General features: G+C 43.7%; 1 long non-coding RNA gene across 2 annotated transcripts in view; it reads right to left on the bottom strand.

Annotated features, from left to right (window-relative positions):
• The window catches only part of LOC115064805, a 115384-nt gene that overhangs the window by 72415 nt on the left and 27595 nt on the right, over nucleotides 1-15374 (bottom strand). For both annotated transcript variants that reach the window (XR_003844627.1, XR_003844626.1), the window contains exon 3: nucleotides 14934-15070. This is a non-coding gene — a long non-coding RNA (uncharacterized LOC115064805). The remainder of the gene's footprint in view (nucleotides 1-14933; nucleotides 15071-15374) is intronic.

Genomic DNA, 15374 nt, shown 5'->3' with positions numbered 1-15374 from the left:
AGTTTCCCTCCATCCTTTGTGCACAGAAAAAAACATTCTTACTGCCTGTGAGTAACTTCTGCCCTAAATTGTCCCCGATCTACCCTTTTCTCTGAGACCCTGCTTTTCATTCCAAGCCATAGGCTCACCCCATAGGCTTTAATATGTGTTACATATACAAACTTGTGATGAGTCAGGAAAGCCCAGTGGTGGCACGTTACAGCATACCACCAAATAGATGCACTACAAGTGTTCTCTAAAGACAGCCCATTAAGGTCCGGAGGCACTGCCTGGTGACCCGGAGTGCTAGGATTGGATCAAGTTCCCCCTGATACATCATCAAGGGCATCAATAGATGCATTATCAGCCCTGAAATATGAAGTTGACCACTTGGAAACATCCTCAGATAAGATTCCCAAAGAAGGCGGGAATGCGGAACAAACTGCGCAGTCGCAGTGTGTGGTATTTCTGAAACTCCGCCGCGAGGGTTCTGGGTCCGTTTGCACAGTGATTCTGTACGCGTATCTTCTTCAGCAAGAAGTTGCCACATTCTCAATGGTCTCCGTCTGTGTGGTCCTTTCCAATTCTAACATTCTGTAGCTCTGTCACCTTGGACCCCGTGTTTTGCAGAGATATACAAGAAATCCAAGAAAGCCAACATTATCCTCACAACAAAATGGAACAGCGATTCTCTGGTTTCTAGTTTGAGGCGGACGGAGCACAGGCAACCTAAGCAGACGTGCCCTCACTAGACTAGAGATTTCATTATGAGAATTTTCTCTGAACAATAGCTGATGGTTTTTGGAGTTTTACTAAAGTGACTTTGATAATCCTTCTGGTGTTAAGGATTATCGGGTATCTTGGGCCCAGATAAAGCAAACGTGAAAAGGCAGGTGCGCTTCCCACGTTTCCATACCTTGGAGATCATCGGGGAGCTAAGCACACTTGAGCTTTTGATCTTTTACTGTATTTGCTTCAAGACAAAGTAAAAATGTATCTTCACCTGGATTCCAAAAGTGAGACTGGAAAGTTTCCAAAGCAACCCCAAATGTGGGCTGGGAGCAGTGTTCTCTCATGGGAAAGGACTATCCGGACGAGGTTTGCTCCTTCAGAGGGACCCTCATATGGGTGGGCAGTCAAGGCTTTTGCTAGAATCTCTCAGTGGACCAGAACAATCTGCACTAGAAGCTCCCACATAGCGACCTCATTGCCCAAATTAACCAAAGGCTCTACAATAACCCGTAATATATCTCGTCTGCATCATGTCCATGGTCTACCAAAGGGCGAAATATACAAAGTCCTTTCAGCCCAAAGGCTGAATTGATACAATAGAGCTTTGAAACACGTGTCTAGTATGCTGATTTCTTTGTCACATTCCTCTTGCAATTGTCCTTCAGAGACAGTGATGGCCTTTGGTGCCTTTTTTGCATTCTTTATTTACTGAGTTTTCACATGACAGTGATTTGAAACTCATTCAAAACAGACCAGGGATGGGGTAGAGGACTTTGGGTTCCTGGAGACTGAAGAAGAAGAACTCCTGAGCACATTTGGTACCTCCATTCATTAACTGCATAACACCAATTTTTTTTCTCCATGGCTCAGTTGACTCCTCTGCAAAATGGGTGTAACTACACCTCCACTACCCACCTCACTACATCCAGGCAACAATGAAGTATAAAACCCTTCCTTGCAGATCTAAGCTGCAATTTATGTACACACATGACTGATCAGTTACAAATTTAAATATTGTAGCAGTCTGGGGAGTCCCCGCGGATAAGAATGATTTCTGTGAAAGCAGGAATACCTGACTTTGAATGTCCAGCACCCACATTAAAAGCCATGCATGTGCTTGTAACCCCAGTGCTGTGAGGAGGGAGACAAACATTGCTGGAGCTTGCTGGCTGCTGGTTTAGCTCTGGGCACAGTGATAGCCCTGACTGGAGGGAGTAAAGTGGAGAAGAATAGAGTACCGTGCCTCTCTGTGACCACTGAGAGTGAACATACACACGCACACACGCACACACGAGCGCACACACACACACACACACGCACACACGCACACACGAGCGCACACACACACACACACACACACGCACACACATGCGCACACACACACACGCGCGCACGCACACACACACGCGCGCACGCGCACACATACATGCGCACACACGCGCACACACGCACATGCACACACTTTAAAACTTGAGTATCATAAGGGAAAGGAATATATGGAACTCTCTTGCAAGATTCTGAAAATAAAATGCGTTTATTATCTTTCATAGTCAGGAATATAAAAATAAAAATAAAATAAAAATACATTTCCGAAGAGGTGCGTTTGGTAACAGAGCAAACACTGGCTGTGCTTGCTAGCTATCAGATTTGACTTAACTCAGGCATCATCACTACATAGCTGAGTCAGCAACCTCAAATGTCAACTCTTCTGATTATAAAAGCCACGCCCCGGCATCCTTCCTCCTCCAGAGCAGCTAGTTCTTCAACTAGCCCCTCTGCCCTCACCATCCGGCCTCAAGTCAATGCCCACTTCCAGGCTGGGACTTAATATTTGCTCTCCAACAGTTCCCATGACGTCACTGCATTTCTGAACCCTGCGTGGCGCACCAGAAGTCTTGCCTTTGTCACATGTCCTCCTAAACACATCCCACTAAATAACATTCACTTGCCATTGTCACCTGACTTGTGTCACCTATGAGGATATAGATCATGTAGTTCTCTCTCTCTCTCTCTCTCTCTCTCTCTCTCTCTCCCTCTCTCTCTGTATCTGTGTGTATGTATGTATGTGTCTCTGTCTGTCTCTGTCTCTGTATCTCTCTCTATGTCTCTATGTCTCTGCCTCTTTGTCATTCTGGGTATGTGTGTCTGTCTTTCTAAGACAACCTTACTTTTGTTAACTTGCCCGACACTAGTGCAAGCTGCCTTTCCTACCTCTGATGCTGTCTCAATGTAAATGTCCCATACAGACCGTGTGGTTTCTGTTAACTAGCAATCAGAGGCACTTCCTCCAGGAACCTGCTCAAATTCTTAGGACAGACAGACCAACAAGCCATTGCGTTGGGCTAAGGGAAACACAGGACCTCAGAGGCACAATGCAGTGGAAGCCACCGGACTCTGTAGTACTTCAGGAAGATGGCTTGACAAGTTTCTCTATAGGCTTGTCAGTGTTGTCTAACTAACAACTGAATTGATGAAATCACCAAGTGTGTCTGTTCTCTAGGCACCTGAACTGCATCACCCCTGGTAGCCACTCTGAGCAGATGCTACCATTCTTCCAGTCTACTGACAGAAACACTGTAGCCAGCGTAGCAAAGAATTTCTTGCTCGAAGTGACTAAGAAAGTAAGAGAAATCAGGTTCAGGCCCGTGAGGACGAGCTTTGAAAGACCAGACTTTTAATTAGTACCATCTTTCCTCTGGGTCAAGTTGGTCACTGGAGGGAGTTAGGGCCAGGGAGAACATTAGTTCAGGGAGAAGACCTGGTTTGCCAGAAGGTCACAAGAAGAGCCCAAGTCTAGCTGCCCTGTGTGGATATTTGGCTGTTTCCCTACTAGGCAGCAGAATGGAAACTAAGTACTGCCCTGCAGGGAGGCTGGGGGGGGGGTACTGCAGAGGCCCCCGCTATTGGAGGCTCCCAGAGACTATGAGTCACTGACCCTGGAGATCAATAGAGTTTGGTCCATGTATCTTTCCAGTTGGATCTGGGTCTTGGGAGACTTTCTCTTTCGAGAAGAGAGCAGGACAAAATGGTACATCCTTTGCTTTCAAAAGTGCTTCCCTTCAGTGTTGGATCCCTAAAGTGATCCCATCGTAGCCTCTCATCTCAGGGCCAATAGAAACTTAAGATGATCTTAACTAGATAGCAGAAGAGACCGTCGTGTTTTGTGATTAGATCTTAAATATCTGAGACACCCCGAGTCTGGGATCAGAATGGAGGCCCTGGCCCTGTCACCTGTGAACTCAGCACTTGGGCTGTCGTGGTTGTCATGTATGAAGTTGCTGAACAGGGCTAACCCCTAAAGCCCCCCTGTATTTAAACATAAACAAAAGGCTGTCTCATAGAGTACTTATTAAAATTTAACTTAAGAAAGAAAAGAAAATATCTAGCCTAGTTTGGATCTTGGATAATCTGTACGATTTGGAACCAATAGATAAATCTACTCAACTTTTTTCTGGGGGAGGAGAAAAAAACCCAAATACCTAAAACTAAGCAATTACACCTTAATTTTTTCTCTTTTCTCCCCCCCCCCAACCCCATCCTGGACAGAACAGACCACTCATTCTTAGTGGAATGTTACATATCAGCTAGAAAAGCGTTAAATAAATCAGGGAAGGCCATGCAAAGAAAAGAGGCATGTGCCATCTTCATTGTTGCCATGACAACAAGGCATGTTACCTGGACAAAGATTTTGGCAATCTCTTAGAAGAATAGCCAGAGATCTTTTCATCTGTTTCTCCAGTAAAGACACATGCTTGTCTGCAGACAGTCCCACAGTGTACATAGGCAATATCTGAGAGGAGCAAGAAGGCCTACAGGGTACAGAGGGCCTTGACAGAGAGCTTTGAGGAAGGGACGAACATCGGAGGGAAATATAGGATCTTTCCACCCAGTAGCTTTATTGCCACATATATAGGACCCCACGACCTCCTCCCTCATGTGTGAAGACCCCCCCAACTGCCACAGATTAAGCTTATAAGAAACAAATCCTAAACTAACAATGTCTCCATTTTTATTAACAGTAATGAGACCAAGCACCTGACTTGAAGATGCAGCAGGAAGCCATACCCTCAAAGTCACTTTCCCCAACTAAAGTCCCTAAGAGCTTAGGATTCAGAAAATGCATCTCTGCTCCATCTCTGGGGATGTTGCACTGGGGGGTAGGGTGGTCCCTCTCTCTCTCTCTCTCTCTCTCTCTCTCTCTCTATATATATATATATATCTATATCTATATATATATATATATATATTTCTCTTAATAATCTTACACACCTCTCATTTCCTGTTAATTGACAGTATCTTTAAAGCAACAAATCGAGACCATTTTGTAATAGTATTCCCTCTACCTGAATACTTTTCAAACATAGGACCACTAGAGCAGCCGGCAGAAGAAGGCAGTCACTGAGCTCTGATCTGCAGGGAGAGAGAGAGAGAGAGAGAGAGAGAGAGAGAGAGAGAGAGAGAGGAAATCTATTTTCCAGATCAAAGGAATCCGTCATTCATTGCCATGGCTCCAGACGTCTTTTTCTGTTGTTCTTTTCATTGACCAAGCCAGATGTTTCTCAGCTCCCTGCTTCCTTTTTTTTTTTTTTTTTTTTTTCTCCCTGAATTTGTTTTCTCATTGGGAAAGGTGGTCATTAAAGTATTAGTTTAGGTTGATTGGCTCTTCAGCAATAGGAGAGCCTCTGAGGTTTTATTATGTTTGACATGGTCTCAGAGATGGTGACTGGATTGTTACATGGTGTAGAAATCATACCTTAAGGCTGGGAGATGGAGGGGCCTCTTCCTGAAGTCCTACACAGCCTGTGGGGCAGATGACATGACACCTAGCCTATCAGGATTCTCCTGGGTGCTTTCAGGGCCTGGAGGCCTAGCTTTGTCCTTGGACACTGCACGGGTGTCATCTCCCAGTCCTGGCTATGCAACCAGCCCCCTCCCGCAGACCTGCATTTCTCCCAAGCGGCTGAAGCTGCCCAGAATTCTCTTCCATTTATATCAAACCAGTGGCGCATTCAGTGGTAAGAGGGAGGAGGGAACGGGGGTGCTTTGATGTTTCCGAGGGCAAGAAATCCCTTGGATGTTCTTCCAGGGCAGCAGGTAGAGGGCGTGACAGCTGGCGGGGAGGTTGGCAACTGGGATGTGACTGCTCAACCATAGCTGGGAACCCGCTCTGCCCTTGTGAACTGAAAAGTTTGTTTCTATAGTCCAGTGCGGAGGAGAAGAATAAGGAAGAAAGATCAGAGGGCTGGGTAACATACCATCTGGGGCAAAGAACTCAAAACTTAGCAAACACCTTACCACAAAATTTCATTATGTTTAAAGTCCAACTGACTCTTTATGTCTAATCCAATAAGAACATATGACTCCCAGTACCCGGGAGATGTTGCAAAGGGTGGCTGGCTGCATGCATGGGTAAACTCTATTTACCCATCTGTTAAAATACAGTAAGCAACAGGCTTGCTTTAAAGGTTCATAATAGCAGGGAGATGATATGTACATTGTGTGTCGGCACCTTGCTTAGCATTTATTCACACACATTATTTTACTCAGGGCTTACAACCACCCTTTGCGACAGGTGCTGCTGCAGTGCCCTTCTTTCCTACAAAGGGAAAGTTCATCAAGATTTGGAATGAGTTATCCAAACTGAGACCAGTCGTGGGTACGTGCAGCCAAGATTCCAGTGCAGTCAGCTCAGTAGTGCCTGACCTATTAGCCAGTACTTGGAATCACAATGAAATAACATATGGATATATTGACTCTGGAAGCAGGCATGCAGGAACCTGGCTAGTCACTAATTTTGCAGTGTTAGCATTATTATGACACTCCTTCTATGGCTTTGGCCAAATGAATCAGAGCATTTGACCTCAACAGGGAAAGGACTTCATAAAAGCAAACACATTAAATGTAGAGAATGACCAGAACTGGTACACAGAAAAAAAAATTAACATTTTTTGATCTACATGGTCCATGAATATAGGTACACTGAACAGGATTTGCTGGAGGAAGTCATGAAAGGAAAAAGAGTGAAGAGTCAAGGGCCCTTAATGGGCTGCTCATTTCTAGGGGAATTTTTTAGAGAAATTAAGATGAGAAGAACCACCAAGAATCAGAGAGAGAGAGAGAGAGAGACAGACAGACAGACAGACAGACAGACAGACAGACAGACAGACTGACAGACTGACAGACACAGACAGAGAGAGTGAGAGAGAGAAATGGTAATTCCAATATGAGATGTTTAAAAAGGTAGTAGAGACATAAGCAAATGCAAGAGGTAGTTCTGGGTGGGTGTAGATATATGGATGGATGTCTTAGGGTTGTACAAAGAGAGGGGAAGGGAGACCACTGAGAACAAAGGTGGCAATACTGGAAGTGACAGTAGTGTTGATGGACCCAACCTTCTCAGCAAGGAGGCCCCATTTGTAGAGCATCTTAAGGAAGGAGAGAAGATATCGCAAGAGACTATGAGCTACCACCATAGAAAATGTCATTTCCCTTTTATGTCTGTCTGGAAACCTGTAACTTAAGCTTCAAAACCTAAAATCAAGCTCAGTTCCTATAGCTCTAACCCTAGGCAGACTAGAAGGCCCTTGCATCTGCTTATGTCTGCTACCTTTTAAAACATCTCATATTGGAATTACTGATTCTCTCTCTCTCTCTCTCTCTCTCTCTCTCTCTCTCTCTGATTCTTGGTGGTTTTTCTCATCTTAATTTCTCTAAAATCTCTAACCTGGTACAAAATCATGTTCAGGAAGTACGTGTTGATTGTATTAATAACAATTTTCCATAAGCCGTACCTAAAGGAATTTCGACTTGGATCCTGAAAAGTGAGGGAACAAACATTTAGAACTGACATTCTAAATCTCTAGGTCCATTTCAGATCAAAGGAGTCTGCTCTGGGGGCAATTACCTTGACCTCTTTGCAGCTAATAAACCAGGCTCTGAAAAAAACGGGGACCAGGATTCACAGAGCCATGAGCCTCATTAGTGAATGTCAGTAAAGGGCCTTTTAAGTGGCAAAGCAGATAATTATGGAAATTGTCTCTGACAAAGTCATGTCCCCCGGACAATGAAAAGCCTCCCTTGCAGAAGTTAAACATGTTGTACCCTTAGACTAGCTGCTACAGAAGACCCAGGGACCTCTCAAAATAAAGTGTCCCCAATAGATCCCAAGAGATCTAAGTGTTCACCAACTTCACAAACCATTGGGGAATAGTTAATAGTCACAGAGCAAACGAAGGCAGAAGAGTGCTGCTATTCAGCACCTCACTGGCTGTTCAAGGTCATTGTGCTCCTTACTGAACTTTCAGCTTTTCTATTGTTTGATTTGCCTTGCCTACTGGCTTCCACCTTTCCAGATCATCAACAGAGCACTCAAATGTACTTGACCTTTAGAAAGACACTTGTGCTCCCAGGAAGTACATGATCATTTATCACTGCCATTTACCAAGTGTTAGCTACATAAATAGATATCTGGGTAAGCTGGAAAGCAGCTGCCTGTTTGCTCTGAAAGCATATAGTTCTGTCCAGATGAGACACAAAGACGGTAAGACACCGGACAATAAAACAGTGAATACTTGGGAGTCAACAAAGGCATACCTGACATGTTTCGTACTTACCTACACAGCCTTCGAAATGCAAGGCACAGTCTCTTCTATGTTGCTCAACTAACATTGAATATTGGTTTAGAGAAATTAAAAGAGATGATAATTCCAGAATATTTGTGTGCCAAATTTGTATTACATTCCTGTATTTTCCCCCTCCCCCTCCCTCTCCCCCCTTCTCTCTCTCTCACACACACACATCTGCCTCTCAAACTGGATTTAGTGGGAATAAACTCATTATTAGTCTGCTCCCCATGGAGCATATTCCAAGTTCAGAATATATGTAGTAATAATGAGTAAAGCTTGCCTGGATTTTTTTCTAATTGTCATAGTTAATCAAAAGGCATGCACTGGAAAGCATAAAAGGAAGAAATAAAATTAAAACAAATAAAAGAAAGGACATACAATTTAAAAGAAAACCGTCTTAAACTAGGTATGTGCTTGATCCAGCATGCCAATCACATTTGCCTTACCCAGTGTGTCAATCATCCCCATGCCAGCTATTAGCACTCATTCCAACATGGCATCTCAAGGGTGGGGGGTTCCCTACCTATAGAATATCAAAGAGGCTTACAGTCTCTGAAACTGCAGGCTGCTTTCTTATCACCAGAGCAGCTCACAGCCTGTCATTACTCATCACCATTAAATGTGGAAAATTGGCTACAGCTATAATTAAAACTCTGGTTAGTATCCACATTAGCTAGTTGATCTTCACATCAGCCACTCAAAGCTCTTCTGAAACTTATAATTACTTGAGACAGAGATAAAATGGCGAGATTTTCTTATTGCTATAACTGAAGGGACCCCACGGAGCCTGAATATCATACAGAAAGGTTCTTCAGCTGCTGGGAAGTAGGGCTCAGTGACTTTTTAAGGTTACTTATAACTATAAATTATGATTCTGTGATCCTTTGGGGAAATGGAAAGATCATTCCATAATGTGGATTTCACTAGAAAGTCCCATTCCTGGTGGAGAAGCTAGTTTCATGGCATGGAAGGAATTGCTAAAGCAATGGCCAACTTTCTTCTCATTGTTCAGACATGTCCCATACTGTCTGGGCCTGAGGACCTGATTCTGTTAGACACCTCACCCTGGGTCATCCTTCACAGACACCTGTTGCTAGTGTCTTCTCTTGTGTTCTCTTCAGTGGAAAAAAAAAAAAATCAAAGCAAGTAACTATAGGACCTATATGCAGAAAAAATTTAGGTCGCCTATTCCAATAAGCAATAAAGACAGAGGAAAAAAATAACTTGTTTAAAAGAATAACTTAGGTGAGTGAACTAGTTTAGCTGGGCAGGCGCTTGCTGCCAAGACTGAAGATCTGAGTTCAATCCCCAGAAACCACACAGCGAAAGAAAAGAACTGATTCAGACAAGCTGTCTTCTGATTTCCACATAAGCACTGTGGCTCAAGTGCATGTATATACACACGTGCATGTACACAGACACACAGACACAGACACACACACACTATTTTAAAACAAATAACAGGAGAATAAAAAAAAAACTTGTTTAACTAATTATTCACCACAGTAACAATATAAATTGGGAAGGCTGGGAAAACATTTTTTATTTAGTGACTCAAGACTTCAAATCTATAACCAATAGGTCAATTCACTGTTTGATGATTCTCTGTACCACACAATTATCCCCTGTGTTACAGAGAATCAAACCCAGGGCCTTACACACTCCAAGCAAGTGTTTGGCCTTTTATATATACCCTTAGCCCACTAGGTCAATTAAAACATCCAAGCACTGGACCTGGAAAGGCTTAAGTATGGAAGAGGGAAGAGAAAGCGAAAAAGATGAGGAGGTGAGGTGGAAGGCACATACATGCTCCAGTCAGGATTAGTTTCCATTGTCCCGGACCAAAAACAGCTTAAGGGCTGTCATAAGGAACGCGGTGGTGCACACAGGAAATCCTGGCTCTTGAGAGGCTGAGGCAGGAGGATTATGGAAAGTTCAAAGCCAGCAAACCTACCTGTGAAAATAGAGGTTCTATTCAAAAGAAAAAAAGAAAGAGAAGAAGGAAGGAAGGGAGGGAGGGAAGAAGGAAAGGAGGAAGGAAGGAAGGAAGGAAGGAAGAAAGGAAGGAAGGAAGGAAGGAAGGAAGGAAGGAAGGAAGGAAGGAAGGAAGGAAGGAAATCATAAAAGAAGAAATGAGTCCATACATTTAGAGTTCAAGACTTATTTAAAAAATTACAGGATATAAGGTATCATTTCAACTATTGTTACATAAATCTATAGAAACTAAGGGTTTAGGCATCAAATAAAGAATTACCAGAGTTTTATGGAAGAAAAGCCACAGCCAGAGCCAAAAACAAAGATCTGGAAACCATCTCAAACTTTAGAATTGTTTTTTCTTAAAAAGTGTTGACCGAGAAATCTATCAATTTTATTGTAAAAATGTGTGCATATATAGGATAATTCATAGATAAGGGGGTTTGACCCAATTATCTGTGTAACCACTCAGTTTTTTCTGCTTAAGGTTAATTCTTTGGTAAGCTATTGTAGCCACCTGCGGCCACACTAACTGGGTTCCTGGGTGGGAGGCAGGAGCTGTATGGGAGAAAAACGGTGAGAGAAATAATGGATGCCAAGACATGATTTTCTGTTCAAGGCTTCCAAGTTTACTAAGGGTCTGTGCTTATAAAGAGGGGGAAGGCTCATCCCCTGCCACTCCATTCTTGGTGCCTGCCCTACAGGTGCAAGCCTGTAGGTGGATCTGCAGGATGCTGTCTCAGGAATATCTCAAGGGTCTCAACAGGTAGAGGCCGCAGGTGTAGAACAAAAGAGCTAACAATAGAGCCACCTAGGTTGGAAGGCCCACTCCAGGTGGTCTCAGGCTCAGTGGCAGCAAGGTCAAAGTCAGCCTGTTTCAAGGCTGGGGGAGGGAACAATTTCCCCCTAAATATATAATAAAAATTAGCTGGACTGGGGCACAAAATTTATTCATGCTCCGTAGTCCTGCCTAGGAATTATGGTGGCTGGCGGCTGCATCTGGCTTGGGGACTCAGATTTTTCCAGAACTATTCTTATCCGTCGAGGAGTATATATGCAGCTTGCTTGTGTTTATTTTGCACAAACATGTCTCTGTGGTGTATTATTAATAAACCACGGCCTCTTGGCATATACCTCTGTCTTAGATTGATATAGTTCAGAAATCTGGTTGCCTGTCATTAGCTGACCGACCCTCAAGCTAGTTGTTATGGAATCTGCCTTACAAACTAAACTCCAAGTGTCTGAGGGTGACATCTTCCTTGTTCCTATGGCCGAGTAACAGCCATGGCTGTTAAAAAATGCTTACACTCAGCCAGACAGTGGTGGTGCACGCCTTTAATCCCAGCTCTTGGGAGGCAGAGGCAGGTGGATTTCTGAGTTCAAGGCCAGCCTGGTCTACAGAGTTCCAGGACAGCCAGGGTTACACAGAGAAACCCTGTCTTAGAAACTGAAAAAAAATATTCTTATACTCTAACTTCTGTTTCTCTTTATAGCAGTTAATTGACTGCTTGGTTTCAATGTTCTCAGAGAAACCCTCACTTGTTCACACTAAGCTATCTATATAACTATTAAAATTGTTATCAATACAAATACTGATGATCACCTTAAGCACAATTAACAATTACTAAGTAATAACTTAGTAATTGATATAAATGTAGAAATCAAAGCTGTACTTTCTGATTTATGCTGAAGTTCTTATAGCTTTGCTATAAGAGTGCTTCAATGGATACCATTTCAATTTATTTGTTTATTGGATAAGCACATTAAATTATCATAAATCTCCCCATCACCCTGCCCATTAATAAAAGCCACATCATAGGTCTTGGCGCCTTTTGGTAAACTGGCAATCAGTCATTCCTAATGCAAACATAGAGATCTCCACACACTGTAACAGAAGTGCAGCATCCATCAGAGTTAGAGGGGGGCAGTGCTCAAGCTGTAACAATTCAGACCAAAGAAAGACCCAAAAGGTCAAAACACCGACCCTCCAAGCCCCTGTAGTAAGGAAAATGATCTCAATGGCACTCCATGATCTCCATGACCCCCTGAGTAATGCTTCCACAGTGGTCAGGGCTTCCTCTCTTCCTGACTCCCTCCAACCTTAGCATCCCTGGTAAGGCTGAATTGACAGGTGAATTGTTCACCTGAGGTGGGTCACACTGACAGTGATAGCAACTGACAGGAGATTAAAAGGAGCTGATAATGCAGTGCTGGAAGAAAGATTCACCAAGGTCCCTAACTCATGACAGATGGAGAGTGAGAGGAAATATGGGTTTGTTGCACAGGAACCGGGAAGGACACCCACAATAATCTGATTATCCATCTCTGGATAATCTAGATTCTCTTCTAGACGCCTACCCTTGCAACCATGCGAGCAAGTTTGCTGCTTTAAAATGACTGTACAACAGTGATTCATGTCAGTTCAGAGTACAGCTGCCTCAAAGGGTGCTGTCTAATGTATCCCCAGCCCAGCCAAGCACAGAGACCATTGCTCCTCGTGATTCTCAGCTTGGCTAAGAATGGTGCACACACATCTAGCTTGCACACTCTCTTCCAGGGTGAATCCTTTACATGATGTGCCATATTTGTGTTTCTATGTCTTTGGCCAAGAGATAACAACACTCTCATAAGACACCTCTTCTAATACAGAAATGTCAACTGAAAGCTATTACCCAGCCAGTGACTACATTTCTCTAGACATGGCTGCAGAATGGTGTGTCAGTCAGCAGGCTAGCGAGTTCCTGAGATAATCAACTGATAAGGAAGAAATTTGACTTTCAAGGATCTAGCAGGCCCATCAATGTTAGGCAACAGAAAATGAGTAGGGGTGACCCTTCACTTTAAAACATTTACAATGTGTCGTATGCCTATGCTTTTGTGCTGTCTGATACAGTTTGGATCTTAAGCATCCTGGAAAGACCCATGTGTTAAGGGTTTGGGTTCTCAGAATGGGGATATTGTGGGGGGGGGGTAGTGGAACCTTTAAGAGATGAAGTTAAGTAGGGGGTGTTATTAGGTCATGGGGGGACATGACATTGAAAGGGCTAGCAGGACCCCAAATTCGTGGCTTTGTTCTTTTTTCCTCCTGGCCATGAGCAGAGCGGTTTTCTTTCTCTGTGCACTCCTCATCATTTCTGTCCCATGCCCCTGCCAGAGGCCATTTAAAAGTGAGCCTAGTAGGCACCCTGTTAAACCTTTTCATTTTATCCATTGCTTGTTGAACTCTAACTAACAGCACTTCCTTTGCCTGTTGTCAGTTACATCGGTATCTCATGGATGGTAAAGACTTGTTTGATCCCAGGGACGAAAGGAACCAGGGTCTCCCAAATCAGCACATTGAAAAAAGTCACTCGACAGCAGAGCAACACAAGGGACCCAAGAGAATATTACAAAAGATTATAATTACTTGCATGTTGAAAATCGCTAGATACTTTGGGGTCTCTTTGCCACTGGAGCATATTCTAACTAAAACACATACTTGACCAGGTGGCATAAAGAGACCTCTGAAGGATAATGAATCCACAAGCAGAATGCTTCCTTACTGGCCTAGAGAAGAGTTTGGGTATCCCATACTTTCCCAGACAGGATTACATATGGAAGGAAGTCCATGAAATTATATGCAGCAAGATTGATTATGGCCACCTTCCCAGAATGCTCTGTGAAGCAGGCTGATGTGGGTACGGTGTTTGAATCTTAAAGAGTTGTTCCCTTAAAATTCACGGACATACATTTGAATTTTGATAGTGTGAGAGAATGCTGAGGTTGTCATAGAAACAAGTTAAAGCGACACAGTACGAGGGATGTGCTGGACTACTTAGCATGAATGGCAAAATGATGACACCACACAGGGGAAACTACTAGGAAGCATGATGTGAGAGCCAACCATTTGTCTTTCCCCTCGTAGGAACCATAATTTAATACACTGGTTAGTTAAGAATTTTACAATATTGCTGGTAATGGAGAGAAGTTAATTTCAGTGTCTAGATGAGATTCTTCTAGAAAGCCGTTGCCCTAACCATACTAATCTTGCTTCCATAGAAGAGAAAGACACGGTCACCTTGGGTCTACAGAATTGGACTGGGAGCTGGCGAGATGGCTCTGTGTGCATCAGGTGCTTGCTGAACAAGCATGAAGACCTGAGCTCAGATTCCTAGCATGCATATAAAAACCTTGGCATGGTAGTGTATGCCTATAATTCCGTCATCTGAGGAGCAGGGACAGGAAGATTTCCTGGTGCTCAGTAGCTGGTTGGTCTGTGTGCCAATCAGTGAGCACCAGGCTCAGGGAGAGATCCTGCCTTAAAAAAGGGGGGGGGGTTGTGGAAAGCAATAGGAAATGACCCTGACAATGAGACAATGACATCCGGACCCTGTGTGTGCACTCATAGAAACACACACCAAAAAAATGAATAAAGTGTGATGGAGTGATGAATAAAAGAGACGATGTATTTTAAACCACTTCTGAGACATTAGAGAGCACATCTCTACCCCACCTCTCATCTGATGTACAACATGGACTGCTTTCCCTGAGCCAGATGCCCACTTCTCTACAGCCCAGTTACTCCTCATTCAAGTGCCATGGTCTTTTGTGAAACATTAGACATTCTAAGCAGGACTCTCCTACCTTCTCCAGAGACGTTCTTCTCTCTGAGTAGCCTTAGGGCTGCGACGCGTCTATGGTTGTCAGCCCTTGTCTGGAGACACCACAAAGGCAGGCGACTGGAATGATCTGGTGGCATTCAGAAGGAGAGATGTAGCCATCTGGAAGAGAAGGAATTGGCCCTGAGAGAGGTTTGAAAAGGCTGATTGTCAAAGCTGTTCATCAGATTAATAAAATAAAAGGATAAAGAAGCAGCCTTTAAGACAGGCAGTGGTGGCGCACTCCTTTAACCCCAGCACTCAAGAGGCAGAGGCAGGCAGATCTCTGAGTTTGAGGCCAGCCTGGTCTACAGAATAAGTTCTAGGATAGCCAGGAACACAGAGATACACAGAGAAACCAAAAGCCAAGGAAAAAGGAAGGAAGGAAGGAAGGAAGGAAGGAAGGAAGAAAGGGAGGGAGGGAGGG

Source organism: Mus pahari, chromosome 10, assembly GCF_900095145.1.
Source record: "Mus pahari chromosome 10, PAHARI_EIJ_v1.1, whole genome shotgun sequence".
Classification (NCBI taxonomy): Eukaryota; Metazoa; Chordata; class Mammalia; order Rodentia; family Muridae; genus Mus; species Mus pahari.
Note: the sequence above shows the minus strand (reverse complement) of the source record. Positions and strands in the feature narration are given on the sequence as shown.